At 42.2% G+C, this 14392-nt stretch overlaps 1 protein-coding gene across 3 annotated transcripts in view; it reads left to right on the forward strand.

The window, feature by feature from the left end:
- The window catches only part of BACH2 (BTB domain and CNC homolog 2), a 237272-nt gene that overhangs the window by 56327 nt on the left and 166553 nt on the right, over positions 1 to 14392 (forward strand). Inside the window, exon 1 of one of the 3 annotated variants that reach the window (XM_081906997.1) lies at positions 4587 to 5432. The exons of 1 other annotated variant lie outside the window; for it this stretch is intronic. The gene's annotated coding sequence lies outside the window, so the exon portion shown is untranslated. Of the gene's footprint in view, positions 1 to 4586; positions 5433 to 5904; positions 5994 to 14392 lie in introns of those variants that run through there. One more of the 3 variants, XM_081907000.1, reaches the window with a different exon arrangement.

A 14392-nucleotide genomic window follows, 5' to 3' on the forward strand; every position in this document is an offset into this window, starting at 1 on the left:
TGAGTACTGGGGCGGCGGGTGTCAAATGTTGCCAAGGGCCACCAAAAAGGCACTGAGGGCTGCATGTGGCCCTTGGGCCAAGCATTGGACCACCCTGCTGTAAAATATTAGTTACTACCCAAGTATCAATCACAAAGGAACTTTCCAGACTTTTATTGCCTGTGTGTCTCAGCATTTCAGTACTATTAACTATGGCCATAATCACACCATGCGGTACTTTTAAAGCACTTGGATACTGTTCACAAATGATAACATTTATTTAATTGTTTCATATATATGAAACAACATGAAAGTAGTAGTTATACGCAATCAGTTTCAATTAATATATTTTATCATACCTATGATATTAAAACCTCTAATTTTCTGAATAAATAAACAAACAAATAACAAAGACTTGTCTTTTATAAAGTCATTTCATTTTCATTCAGTTCAAGGTACAATGTTTACTTAAAATCCTTAATTAAAGTTAGGGGAGGTAGGCACTGAGGTAATAGGTTAATTGAAAACTGGATCTTGTTTATTGCTTACTGGAATTGCAGAATGCAAGTTACAGTAAATCCTTATATATTCTTTGGAGGCATGCAGATTTAAGAAACAGTGGGATTTGTATTCTGTTAATTAATTCTTTTTTTTGTGTGATGCCATTTCTTATACCTCAAGAGGTCAGGTCCTCAAGGATTTTTCCAGCTCTCCAAACCCAAGATTGCCCTTTGGCTTCACTAGTTTGTTGTCTCACAACTTCTTCTGGCTATGCTTAGACAATCATTCTTTCTTCTTTCTCCCCCCTTCCATCCATTGTGTTTCTTCTCTCTCTGATCTTGCAAATTCAAGTCCAGCCGTGCTGTGCCTGCTGGATTTCCTCTTTCCACTGACCTACATCATTTCTATTGGCTTTCACTCACTCAGCCTCATTACACCAATCTTCTTCCTCAACCTCATTAGTATTTTCATATCTTTGTGGCTTCACTTTTTATGCCATCTGCTATATCCTGCATGACTCATCACTAGAACAACAAGAATCCCTCCTCATGCTGAAGAAACAATAAGCTCAGCAAATTGTCTGCTCTCCTGTCAAAGTGTGGGAAGAACAAAGCTGAATACAAAGGTGGTGCTGAATTAAAATCTGAATGGAAACATTTTTTTTAAAGATATAAAATCCCCTGCAGGTGCCTAACACCCGTACAATTTTGCTTGATGTTAGCAAACTGAAAATTCTTCCTTTTTATATGTCTTGGTTTGAAGCTGTTACAGTCCTAAATCTGAACAAATCTGAAATCTTTTCTAGCACATTTTTACCAGTACACACCACTGTAAACATTATTCAGTCTTAAAATCCATCTGAAAATGGTAAGAAGAAAAGGCAGTTGTGGGGGTTTCCAAAACAATTTCTTGAAACTGAGCGAATGGTCATTAAAATGGCAAATGCAATGCGATGTGGACAAGTATAAAGTGATGCACATTGGAGCCAAAATACCTAATTTCACATAAACACTAATAGGGACTGAACAGGCAGGGACTGACCAGGAAAAAGGTGATGAATTGTGGTGAATAGATAATGAAAATCAGCTATGAGTAAAGCAGATTTTATACTCGGGATAATTAGGGAAGGGACTTAAAATAAAACTGCCAATATCTTTATGCCATTATTCAAATCTATGGTGCAACCATGTTTGGAATATAGTATTTGGTTCTGGCTGCTGCACCTCATAAAGGGTATTGTATGGTTGAAATAGGTTCAGTAATAAGCAACCAAACGATCAAGGGGCTGGAGTGACTATCCTATTAGAAAAGGTTCCAACATTTGCAGCTTTTTAGTTGGGAGTACAAGGGAAGGGGAAACATGACAGAGCTGTGTAAAATTATGCATAGTTTGGAGAAAGTGGGTAGATAAAGGAATTTAATAAAGAGAGTTTTCTTCATCTCAGAATATTAGAATCTGGGGTCACCTAACAAAGCTGAATATTTGAAGATTCAGGACAGGTAAAGTACTTCTTCATGCTGCACATTGGGAAACTGCAAAACTTACTGGCACTTGGATCACTTTATAAGGCTAGGCATTGGTGCACTTGATGGACTTGAAGCTAGATCTAGCAGGTTCCTCTTCTGTTTTTATCCTCAGAAATATGAAGCATGGTCCAAATTAAGTTATGCACATGTAGGTCTGATCAACTTTGATAGGTGAGATAATGCATTTGGGAATGTTTGATTTATGAAATAAACATTTAAATGCAACCCACAGGGGGAAAAAATGTCAAAACAACAAGGCTGCTCCCTGTTCCATCAGGGTTCAAATTCGTTTTCCTGGCTCAATGCTGCTTTTTAATGTGTGCATTATGAGGTTGTTTTCTGCTTGCTATCAATAAATCCCAAATCCACTCTCCATTAAGAGGTGTTGGAGAGTTACTTTCCTGCATTTCACAGTATGTTGCGATAATGAGCACAATTAGTGATGACTATTTTCATTTCATATATTTATTGCTTTGTTTGGCTAGGGTGAGATGCATATTCCAATATTGCAATATCTCGAAAGAAAGTTCAAGGAACATTAAAGAAATAAGTGAGAAATCAACAGATCAATGAATCAAGCATGAATGAGTGCTCTCTCTTATTGAATCACAGAGGGATAGTGTAATTAGTGTGTAGCAGCAAATACAATATTGCAACATTGTAAAGACTAAGAGGGATAATGTGCTTAAATGCATATAGATTAGGCTTCATCAAACACATGGAGTATTATCCTCAAGTTGGCAGACAGATATATGCATGTATCTCATATATATGTATGGTGTACACACAAACACATACAGATATACATACACATAGAGATGAAATGAAAAAGAGAAAAGCAAAGCAAAGCTGTAGGTCATGAAATATAGGAGGTCCGCTGGCCAATACAGTGGTACCTCAGGTTACATATACTTCAGGTTACAGACTCCGCTAACCCAGAAATAGTACCTCGGGTTAAAAACTTTGCTTCAGGGTGAGAACAGAAATCGTGCTCCGGCGGCACGGCGGCAGCAGGAGGCCCCATTAGCTAAAGTGGTGCTTCAGGTTAAGAACAGACCTCCAGAACGAATTAAGTACTTAACCCGAGGTACCACTGTATGTGTTTGTTACCTTTCTATGTAAAGCTTACACAAATACAACATAATAAACGACCTATTCAAGACAGCGGCAATTGGTGCTGCTATCTGGGTAGCAAACAATGGTTAGCTAATTTAACAGCTGCAGGGATGCATTCCTTCTGCGGTGCATGGGTCACTTCTGATCTTACATGCTTTTGAACTTTGAATAGTAATAGCCTTTTGGTCTCATTCTTTTCATTCCTCCCTCCCTTATTTCTTCTACTTGTAAGCTGCCCAGAGGACTTTGCAGTATGGTGCTGAGTTGTGGAGGCTGCCCTGGGGTGCCTTTGTGTCATACCTAGAAAACTTTGGCAAAAGCCCTTGCAATTATGGCAAAATGTGGAAAAGGAGGATGGCAGGTACTATGTCATCACACAGTTCAGGATGTAAAATACCTGGGCTATTTGTTTTGTTTTGCTTTTTTAAAAGGAGGGAAAGTGGAGGTATAAAGCCAGGACAATGGAAAGGATTGCAAAAATAAAATCAAGCCAATACTGAGTTAAACAATTTACTGCCCCAGTGACCACCATGTAAGGTGTGGGGGCTGTAGTTGTTAGAACCTGGATCTCTCTCTCTGATGCCACCACAGTATCAATGCAGTATGTTATTTATAACAATTTACTTATTTATTTTAATTTTTATTAAGTTTATATACTTCCCTTCATCCCAAGATCACAGGTGGTTTACAATATAAAAGCTATTTAATATTACACACACACACACACACACACACACACACACAGAGAGAGAGAGAGAGAGAGAGAGAGAGAGAGAGAGAGAGAGCCCTTTTTACAATGCAGCTTAAAAAAAATTAAAACACCTATCGATTTATGGCCCACTGATGCTTGTGTTGTCTTGGCCCATAGTCTAAGCCCATTTATTATTCCACGAAAGCACTTCGTTTAGCACATATTGGTGATTACCACTTTATTATGTTAGGGCTTCGCGCTTGCCACGTTTTTATTAAACACGTTTCAGTTTATGATGGAGAAGGAGGTGGTATTCAGAATTCGCCTAATGCATCTCTCAGAAACCAAAGTCCTCGCTAGTCGTTCAGCACAGAAACAATGACCTCATGCCCCTTTCGGCTACACACATACACAGCGGCTGTGGCTGCTTTATTGTCCCGCTGGGGCTGCGTTACAAACGAGTTCCCCTTCCCTTGCTCTTCCAACAAACGCAGAAGTGAAGAAGGAGAGGGAGGGAAAGGAGGACTACAATTCCCAGTGTGCCTTTCGATAGCTGCGCGATCAGGAAAGGAGGGGGGAGAGAGAGAAAAGTTAGGAGCGAAGGAGCAGCGCTTGGAATCACTGAGGCCGCTGTGCGCATGCGGGCAGGAGCCCTGGGAGAGAATGCCAGCAGCGCAGGAGCTCCTATTCGCAGAGCGGGTTTACGCCCGGTTGTGCGCGTGCGGGCCCGCGCCGCCTTAGGAGCGTGCGCTACGCGATTTGCGCGGCGTTATTGTGAATGGCGGGGGGGAAGGCGGGGTGGATTCTATGCCTTGTATGCATGCATGCATGTATGTGAGTGTGTGCGGTAGTTGGTAGTGGCGGCGGCGGCGGTGGGAGGAGGATGATGTCAGCCTGCGAATGTCAACAATGTAGCGATTGAGGGGAGTAGGCGGCGTTCCATTGGGAAGAGCGCGAGCCACCGGGAGAGTCAGTGGAACCAACAGGACGGGGGCAGCAGCCGCAGCAGCAACAATACGACGCCGCCGGGCTGCGAAGAAGCGCGGAGCTGCCGCCGCCGCCGCCTCCGCCTCCGCCTTGTGCACAGAAGCCCCCGAGCGCTGCAGCGGCAGAGCAAGCCCTGCGTGGCTCCCCCCTGCCACCTCTCTCTCTCTCTCTCTCTGCCTCCCCCCCATCCCTTTTCGCCGTTGCAGCCTCTTCTTCCTCCACCACCGCCACCCTCTTCCACTTCCCCGCCCCCTCCCTTTTATATGTCTATATCCATTTCTGTCCTCCCCTCCTTTTATGTCTATGTATATGCATGCCTATATGCGCGTGTACATAGGCATATCTAAAACTCCTCCTGTGCAAGACTTCGCTTCGCGAGGCAGCTGGCTGTTGTTGTTTCCATTTCATTTTATTTTTTGATCGGCGAGCAAGTCGGTATGTGACCGGCGCCTTCTTTGAGGCGCACATTTTTCTACAGACCACCTCAGCGGCCCCCGCGAGAGCCCCCAACCAGATCCAGTTTGTTTTTTGTTTTGTTTTTAAGACCTATATAGATAGATATATTTCGCCCCCTTCCCGACGTTGCCAGGGTAAGGACCGGTCGCTTGTCGAAAGTTGCGTGGATGAGAAGGTGAGTCTCGTTCTCTCTCTTTTTCTTCTCGGGATGGGAGGAGGGCGAAGTTTGGCGCCGCGGGTTATCTGGGGGGAAAGGGCTGCTTTCCTCGCGGCGGGAGGGAGACTGTCCCTGCGCTTTATTTCTCTGCCTTTGCGCCTTTGTATTCTGGCGGGAGACCAGCCGCGTTGATCCGGAGGCTTCAGAAAGTCGAGACGTTGCAGCGCGGGAAGTGTACCCGAAGCGAAGCCAGACCTGTTGTGAGGAGGCGGGCGGCCGTGTGTTGCGCTCCGAGAAGATCTGTTTTGTGTGTGTGTGTGAATGTGAATTGTGACCGGCACTGCTTTGGCTCTGTTGGGAGTCCCGCGCAAGGGTGGCTTTTATAGGTGGCTGGGGAGGAGCGAAGCGGAGGGAGGGGTGTGTGTGGCGTGGAGAGGGTTAGGCCTGCCTTATACAGTGGGCATTTTTTAATTTCATTAAAGCTTCCGTCCCCGCGCGCCAGGGGAAAAGTGGTGACTGCCCTGTGCATGCCCGGGGATGGGTGTTTTGAGCAAGCCGCAGGAGGAGGAGCTCAGGATAGTAAGTCGGAAAGCGGGGAAGGGGAGGGGTGGAGAGAGAGCGACTCTTGTTTTTCATGCGAGCAGCTGTCAGATTGCGAGGCCTTTTTAACAAGCTGGGAAAGAGGGAAGGGGGAGTTGGCAGGCAAATATTCCCTGGCCTTGCACATCTACTTTTATGAATTCTCCCCTTCCCCCAAATGTGTCTCCGGTGCATTCCAGTTTTCCTGTGTTGCAACAGCGACTTGATGGTTCTCAACTGGGGTTGGGAAAAGCTTGTGCAGAACCTGGGAATGCCTGGAGACAAGTTCTAAGAAAGGAAGAGGTTGTGTTGTTGCTGCTGCTGCTGGTGGTGGTTGCTTCAGGTGGTGCTGAATAGTGAGCGGGCAGAGAGGAGATGGGTTTCTTTTTGTGAGCTTGTTTTGTTTGTTCAGTCTGGGTGGCTAAATGCTTCCTGCCAGATCCTTATTAAAGCCATCCAGCATGGGCAAGGCATGCAAAGCTGCTCTCATTATACCCGCTGCTTCTGCCCTCATCCTCCCATTGGGGTTTCCTATTCATAAGTCAATATGGATTGGGGATGTCCATCTGGTCAGCACCTCAAATCCTTTCTTGCCCTCCCCTTCTCCCTCCCTTTCCTTCTTTGGGGCATAATAGGAATAACTTTGTGGTGCATTGCAATGAAATGAACACTTTGGGAGTCAATACTACATTGCAAGTTCCTGTGTATTCAAAGGCAGCGTCTAGTATTATTCTGTTGATTGCTTTGAAGAGAAATTTATGTTCTGTTTCCTCCCAGAGAGAGATCTGGAACATGCATTTGTGAAAGTACTTGGGTCACTGTGTGTAAGTGTGCATACTTAGGACATCAAAAATGATTGCTTCATTTATAGCGTCAGGCTGCCAAATCATTTAATTACTGGAAGTGCCTTGTGGCAAGCAAAACTCTCTTTTAAATTATTTGTGACAAACGTTGGAGGATGCTTTCTTGTAACACAAAAGATTGTGCCATAGTTTTTTTAAAGAGTGGTTTCTATATCAATTTAATCTGTTGAGTTGCACAGCAAAGGATAATTACTTCCCAACAAAATATCTCACTTGCCTAGTGGGTTCCCAAAATAAGATAATGCCAAATGAAAGACCACATTTTTCATCTCTCTCTCTCTCTCTCTCTCTCTCTCTCTCTCTCCTGTATAAAGTTGGAGAGAGATGTTAGCGCCGATAATTATTTTCCCAGATCATTAAAATGTAACATACAGACCAGGCCTCTTAACTGTAAAGGCTTTGGCTGTCATGAAGTAAGCTAAGTGTGAAATCATGCCTCTCCTTTTGTGGAACAGGCTATTTTTGTAAATCACCAGGCGTCTTTTTAAAAACGCTTATTGTGAGATCATTGGGCTTTTCATTACTGAGGCACTGGCAGATTTTGAGTAAACTTTTTTTTCTATTTTAGATTATCAGGATGTGGAAGTGACACCTTCTTACACGGAGGGCCGTAGTTTAGTGACAGAGAACATCTTAATGTTCAAATAGTCTCTAGTTGAATTTTTTGCCATCTCTAGTTAAAAGGAAATAGGTAACATGACAGATCCATCTCTGTTTGAGATCCTGGAGAACTTGCCAGTCAGAGAAGGCAATGCCTGGGACAGATTGGCACATGACTTAATGAAAGCAGAGGCAAATTTCAAACTAGGAATTTCTTATTTGTAGCTCAGCCACTCAATCACTATGCTATACTACATATATACAACACACATAATATGTTGTGCTAGGTACACACGTGTCCTCTATTTGGTACAATTTCTCCCTAGAATTACATAGGAAAATGCTCGTATTTAGGGTTTAGGACCATTACAGACCGATCCATTGCACATTTACTGAAATCAAGTCCAATTCTGATCAGTGCACTTACTCCCTGGTAAGTGTGAACAGAAGTGCAGTCTTGGCCTACATTCAAAAGCACATAGAGTAAAATTTTCATTGATCTCAATGGGGCTTTCTTCTGAATAAGCACGAACAGGATTAGACAGCACACGACTATGTATTGTCTCTACTAAAATCATATTTTCTTAGAATAACATGCTAATAAATGTTATCCTTTGGCAGTAAAAATAATTTAGCACTCTTTTAATATGACTTCCTATTCTAGGCTGGACTATTTGCCAATCTGTGCCTTTCACTAGGCTAGTTCATAGCGTTATGAGCATGAGTCGGCTGGGTATTGGGCTCACATGAACCCTTCTCCCCTGTCTTCCTTTGATCTAGCTGCAAAAAGGCAATTGGAAGCTTCAACTTCCACTTCCACATTTTAAACTAACCAGAGTTAGTTACATACAGATTTAGGGGGATTTTGGTTTGAGTAAACTGTTGTTTTTTTAAAATAAGCCATGATCATGCTATTGAGTATTATCCTGGCTTGTGCTAAAACCATAGCGTAAAAGTAAATACAAATTAATTTAATAAAAAGTGGTTCTAATCCTCCCCCTATATCCATACCAGGGAGCGAGAACATGTGAGCCAAAGTGTGATAAGTGTTAAAGCAGGCATAGGCAAACGCGGCCCTTCAGATGTTTGGGACTACAACTCCCATCATCCCTAGCTAACAGGACCAGTGGTTAGGGATGATAGGAACTGTAGTCCCAAAACATCTGGAAGGCCGAGTTTGCCTATGCCTGTGTTAAAGTCATATTTTAGTATCGCACCACAACCCCAGCAAATATAGTCATGACTTGACCTACAGCAGGGATCGGGAACTGGATCTGACTGGTGTTTCAGATCATTATTTCTCCCATCCCACTCCATGGTCAAGTGGACAGGTGGGCAGGGCCACAATGATGTTAGATAAGCCCCCCATCTTTTTGTCCTCATGGTTTGAAATCAAATATTGCAGTCAAAGACTCAACCTGTAAAGCACGAATGATCAGCTGATGTTGAGTGCTGTGAAGACCCCCAAGTCAGCTGATTGTCACATCTTGTCACACACTTGTACATAGCACTTTGCACAGGCCTTTGTAGGCACGCCAAACACTACACCACTTCAGCTGAGCCAGGTTTCTCATATGGTGTTGGGCATGGAGCAGATGGGCATGATGTGATCAAAATGGCCGCATGAGCCAAATGGGGAAGCGTGATTAGGCCCACAAGATGAAGGTTCTCCATGCCTTACCTTTATACAGTATTGTGTTTTATAAATGGCTAAGCCTGCTTCACTCATTAAGATTCACTCATGAACATTTTAACATGGAAGTTTGGTGTCTTTTTTTTTTAATGAGTAACAATTGTTATTACCTATATGAAGCTTATGTAAGTTCAACACACATCAAATATACACCCCCCCCAAAAAAAAAATAATAATAGAGATGTATCTGAGATGTTTATGTCAGCATTGTAGCTTTTTGGATTTGGCAATGAATAGATTTTAAGGAAACATAGCTAAGAAAAGAAAATGCTAATACATTTTAGCCTGTAAACAGTAAATAATACTCCAATTATTTTTTAAATGAATTGAAAGACGGTGCCAGTTCTGCCCCGTTGTAGAATACTTCATCACACTTCAGCCCAAATTGAGATATGTCGTTGAAAATATTGGATGCTTGACATCGAATTCTTAGTGTAAAAGGGATGGCACTTTGTTTTGTGTTTCTTTTTCAACTCCCTGCTTTACAAGCGTGGGAATAAGAGTAGGGATTGTACGTTGGTATTCCCAGTTCTGCAGATAACTTGTTCTGTGACATGCTTCATTTTCTCAAGCTGTACAGGTAATGCCTACAGCGATGTTATAAAGATGATTGATGTTTTCAAGAGAGTTAAGAGATCTCTTGATGAGCAAATACTGTAGAGGTTCAAGCAATAGCTGAGGTAAACTCCAGACCTAATTAACTTCTGGAAGGTATGCATTCATATGCAATTGTAGGCAGGAGAGACAGGTTGAGGTGTGGAGGGATGACTACACACTGCTTCTTAACTTGCCACTAGAGAGCCTTGTGGGAAACTTGCAGTGCAATCCTGTGTATGTTCACTCAGAAGTGAAGTTCAATAAAGCTGTGAATAAAATTGCAGCCTTAATCGCAAAACCCAAAGATCTGGGTTTATCCAGACAAAGAAATGCACGTGTGACCTTTTGTGAACAACCTCTGTGTGAAAACAGAGCAGGTAGTGCTTTTTAACCCAAATATAAATCACAGGGTATATTCTTATAGGGACTTTTCAGGATTACATGTTACTTCAGTGGTGGCCCATGTATAAAAATGCAGCATATGCACATTCAGAAATGGATATGATCTGGGGTAAAATTGTTGCATACTTCAGCTGTTGCATACTAAGAACTATACAACTATTTCCACATGCTCAATGAACCTTTGGCTTGGTATTTTTGAATGGCAGCCCTCCCCTGTCTTGGGTGGCAAACTGATTTTGAAATGTAGTTGCTTTTCAAAAGCAGCTAAAGTGATAATGGCAGTTGGGAAGGGAGGGGGTTTGCTGTCTAAAGAACACTATTCAAAAGTTTGGCTCTGCATGCACACATGTCGTTAAACATATTTAAAGTAGATCTTTGATCCCAGCCTTGATATGGAAGAAACTGCTTTGGGTGATATCTCTGGTTTTGACATTCTCAGTTATGCAGCAGTGTTCATTATATGAACTTCCCCTTCTTGGAGCTTCTGCAATAATTATGAGTTAAGCCAAATTTCTTCTGAGTTCAGACTTGGCTTCTGATTTGTCCAGCCTTCCTATCATTGGTTCTTGCCACAGCTACTGCCAGTCCCTTCTCTTTCCTATAAAGTAGAACAGCTGCTGCTGTAGCTTTCATTTGATACCTGCATTCTGGGTGCCAAGACTCTAGGAAATATTGTCTTCAGTGTCTTTCATAAAGACCCTGGAAGATACCTTGAAAAATACAATTCCTAGGGATTTTGCTGCCTAAAATACTGTTGCTGTATGAGTGCCTAACCACAGTACCGGTTACTCTTATCTGGAAGCAATGGGAATAATGAAAAGCTTTGAGGAAAGCAGCAAGCCTTGGGCATTGCCATATTCCCAGTGACATCTTTGAGAGCATAACCCAACATGGAATTTGGAAAGGGTCCAAATTTGAAAGAGTTAATTTGGGCCCTATTCCAAGCCAAGATAAACTAGCTTAGTTTAGGTGATCACATTCCAGATTGAATCTATTGCTAGTGGCTTGGTTTGCAGGTCACATCACTATGGTTTAATGTGAACAAGAACTACTCCCCGCCACACTGACAAAAAAGCTAGCATCATTCATGGTTTGTTTCCTCCAAACAAACCAGAAGTGGTAGCAAATGTTTATGCTTGGCTTACTATTTGTGGTTTGTTTGGAGGAAACAAACCATGAATCTAGGTTCAGACAACATGATAAGCCAGGCTTTTGCATGCTTTGTCTGTTCCATGACAGTAGCAGGAATCAGGGAAGAACACTGCAAACTTTTCAGCCATGTTGGTTCACATCATACCATAGTTTGTTTAAAACAATGGTTTATTATGACATTTGAACTGGGCCAGTGACAGAGACCCTTCAGTGCTCATATTTACATGAACATGGTCATGTCCCTGTATTTGTCTTGGGGATATCCATCCTTTGTTTGCCACCAAGCCTTGGTATTCAGAGGTAATAATAGTCTATAAAAAAATAATGTAGCTTACTAGCTAGAGGCAGTATTTGATAAAAGTATGTTCAGATACATAATATGAGAAGGAACCTTGCAGATACTTGGCGCTGTAATAGGAAATTTGCTGAGCATGTTAGCTTTGATATGATAGCAAACTATAGTGTGTGATCATTCCTTCATATACATTCCTGCAATAGATATTGAACGAAGTAGAGCTACTTTTTATGGGTTGTTTGGTATATGTTTAGCAGTTCGAAAGCACGTCAAGTGTAAATAGATAAATAGGTACCGCTCCGGCGGAAAGGTAAACGGCGTTTCCGTGCCCTGCTCTGGTTCGCCAGAAGCAGCTTAGGCATGCTGGGCCACATGACCTGGAAGCTGTACGTCGGCTCCCTCGGCCAGTAAAGCGAGATGAGTGCCACAACCCCAGAGTCGTCCACAACTGGACCTAATGGTTAGGGGTCCCTATACCTTTGGATTTGGATTTTGGATTTGATATCCCGCTTTATCACTACCCGAAGGAGTCTTAAAGTGGCTAACATTCTCCTTTCCCTTCCTCCCCCACAACAAACACTCTGAGGTGAGTGGGGCTGAGAGACTTTAGAGAAGTGTGACTAGCCCAAGGTCACCCAGCAGCTGCATGTGGAGGAGCGGAGACACGAACCCGGTTCCCCAGATTACGAGACTACCGCTCTTAACCACTACACCACACTGGCTCTCACTTTACCTTTACCTTTACCTTTGGTATATGGATATATGATATAATTTGGCAATCTACATGGGAAGTAGTTTTTGTGTGTGTACAGATTTGTTAGTATGGTGTAACGTTAAGTGAATTACCACTTGTATATGTATGTGAATTGTTATTGTAGGTTCCTAAGTTATTCTGTATTGTGATTCTATTAAAATTGATAATAAAGGATATTGAAGGTTGAGCCTCCAGAAAGGGAGGATATGAGCTCGAATAAATGAATGTGTATGTTCTTGAATAGCAGTAGTGAAGCGTTCTATGCTTTAGGTTTACCTGTAAGTATTCAACAATGTGTTCCACTAGGATATAGCTAACAGTTTCATTGTTTCACTTCTAAAATCCAATTCTGTATACCCTCTGAAACACTGAAAGGGAATATTTCAGCTTGTGTAAAGTGATTCAGTAATACTGCCTCATACCAATTCAATATTTGATGATAATGTCTTGGCATGCAGAATTTATATATCTGGTTCCGTCTTTTATGTGACCCCATATGATGCATCTTCTGATTAACGTAGCCTTTCATCAGCTATAGCTGTACCAATTTCGTTGAATGCCCTGTGGTGTTAGGGAGTAAATATAATATGTTACACTGTTAATTTGGCACAGATGTTTTAAAATAATTGAACTTCCTATGTTAGCAATATAGACAGACCATGCTTCCATTAGTGGATTTCAAAGAACATAATGGTTTATCCTGGAATACTTCAAGTGCCCATTTTTCCTTTCTGAAATCTGCATACGGTTTGCTACAACTGTGCTAATAATGCCTACTCAGCTCTTGCAAAACTTGGTCACTGTTTCTTCTGTTCTGAGCAGAACAAAATAAAATAAAATAAAAAGAATCTTATGGCAGCTGCATAAATTAAGTATTCATTTTGAAGCTTGCCTCAAGAAAATGTAAAATGTATGAGCATAGCCAGCTGAGTTGCAGCATGCTCGTTTTGCTTTCTAGTCAGACTGAAGCATCTTTGTAGTGTGTTGAAAAGCGTCATACTTAGCCTGCCACTGCTGGAGTTGAAATGATAATTTTAGAGCAAGCGAGCAGAGGAATGCATATAAATTTCTGTGTGATCAATAATGAGCTCAAATTGAAGCTACTGGCTTAGTACAACAATTACCAGCATTGACAGAAGAGCTATTGAATGAACAATGCATGCAAATCAAAAGGCAAAAGGGGTAGCATTTTTAAAAAAAACAACACAAAAACTAACCAATTTGGTGATATGTTATGTGAGTGACATATAGTGTTTGTAATCTTCTATGGAAGGTTGAAAAACGGGTACTCTTCACTTGCTCATTGATACTTTGGGTAGTCTAGTTTTCATACTTGGGTATGCTGCTATTTTCCTGCTATAGAAAATGACTTTAAGATAATGCTTTTTATGCATACAATGATACCCTATGCATGCTTTCCTGGAAGTAATTCCCTGTGCATTTAGTGGTGCACTTAGGATCACAGCATTTGTCATCCTAAAAAAATAATGAATTGGTATAGTAATTTCCTACTTGGCCCTAAACCTGAAGCCTCTACAATTTTTGTGCATGTGGATAATATTGTTTTTGCATTCAAATCACTTATCCTAACATATTCAGATTGAAATTAATTAAGAATACTCTGAAATCACTGTGTCCTGAACCCTTGGCGTACCTGGCAGCAAGTTCTCCCTGGGGTATACAGTCCCCAAAAGCGCAGTTCTGTAGAACTCCTGAAACATCCAAGCCAAGGTCCATCCACATGGAAAGTTGAGCAGACACAGCACCTCAGCTCTGCTTCCCTTTTATACCTTGTGTGTTGATTGCAACTTCTGGGCTTGATGAAGCATGTGACCCTCACCTAAGCCTACTCTAGCTGAAGAATCTCCCAGAGCTAGTGAGCTAGGCTATGCTTGCCTGTCTCTGCCTCCTGGAGTGCACCTCCTACTGCTCCCTATGCCTCAAAGCTGACTGTGTTTGTGGAGACGGGGACCCCTTTGGCTCTGTTAAAGGATCCTGTTCCTCTGGTTTCGGGGCAGCGACCCCCATCCTCTCGCCACCCCA

Source organism: Podarcis melisellensis (assembly GCF_964234715.1).
Source record: "Podarcis melisellensis genome assembly, chromosome: 3".
Lineage (NCBI taxonomy): Eukaryota > Metazoa > Chordata > Lepidosauria > Squamata > Lacertidae > Podarcis > Podarcis melisellensis.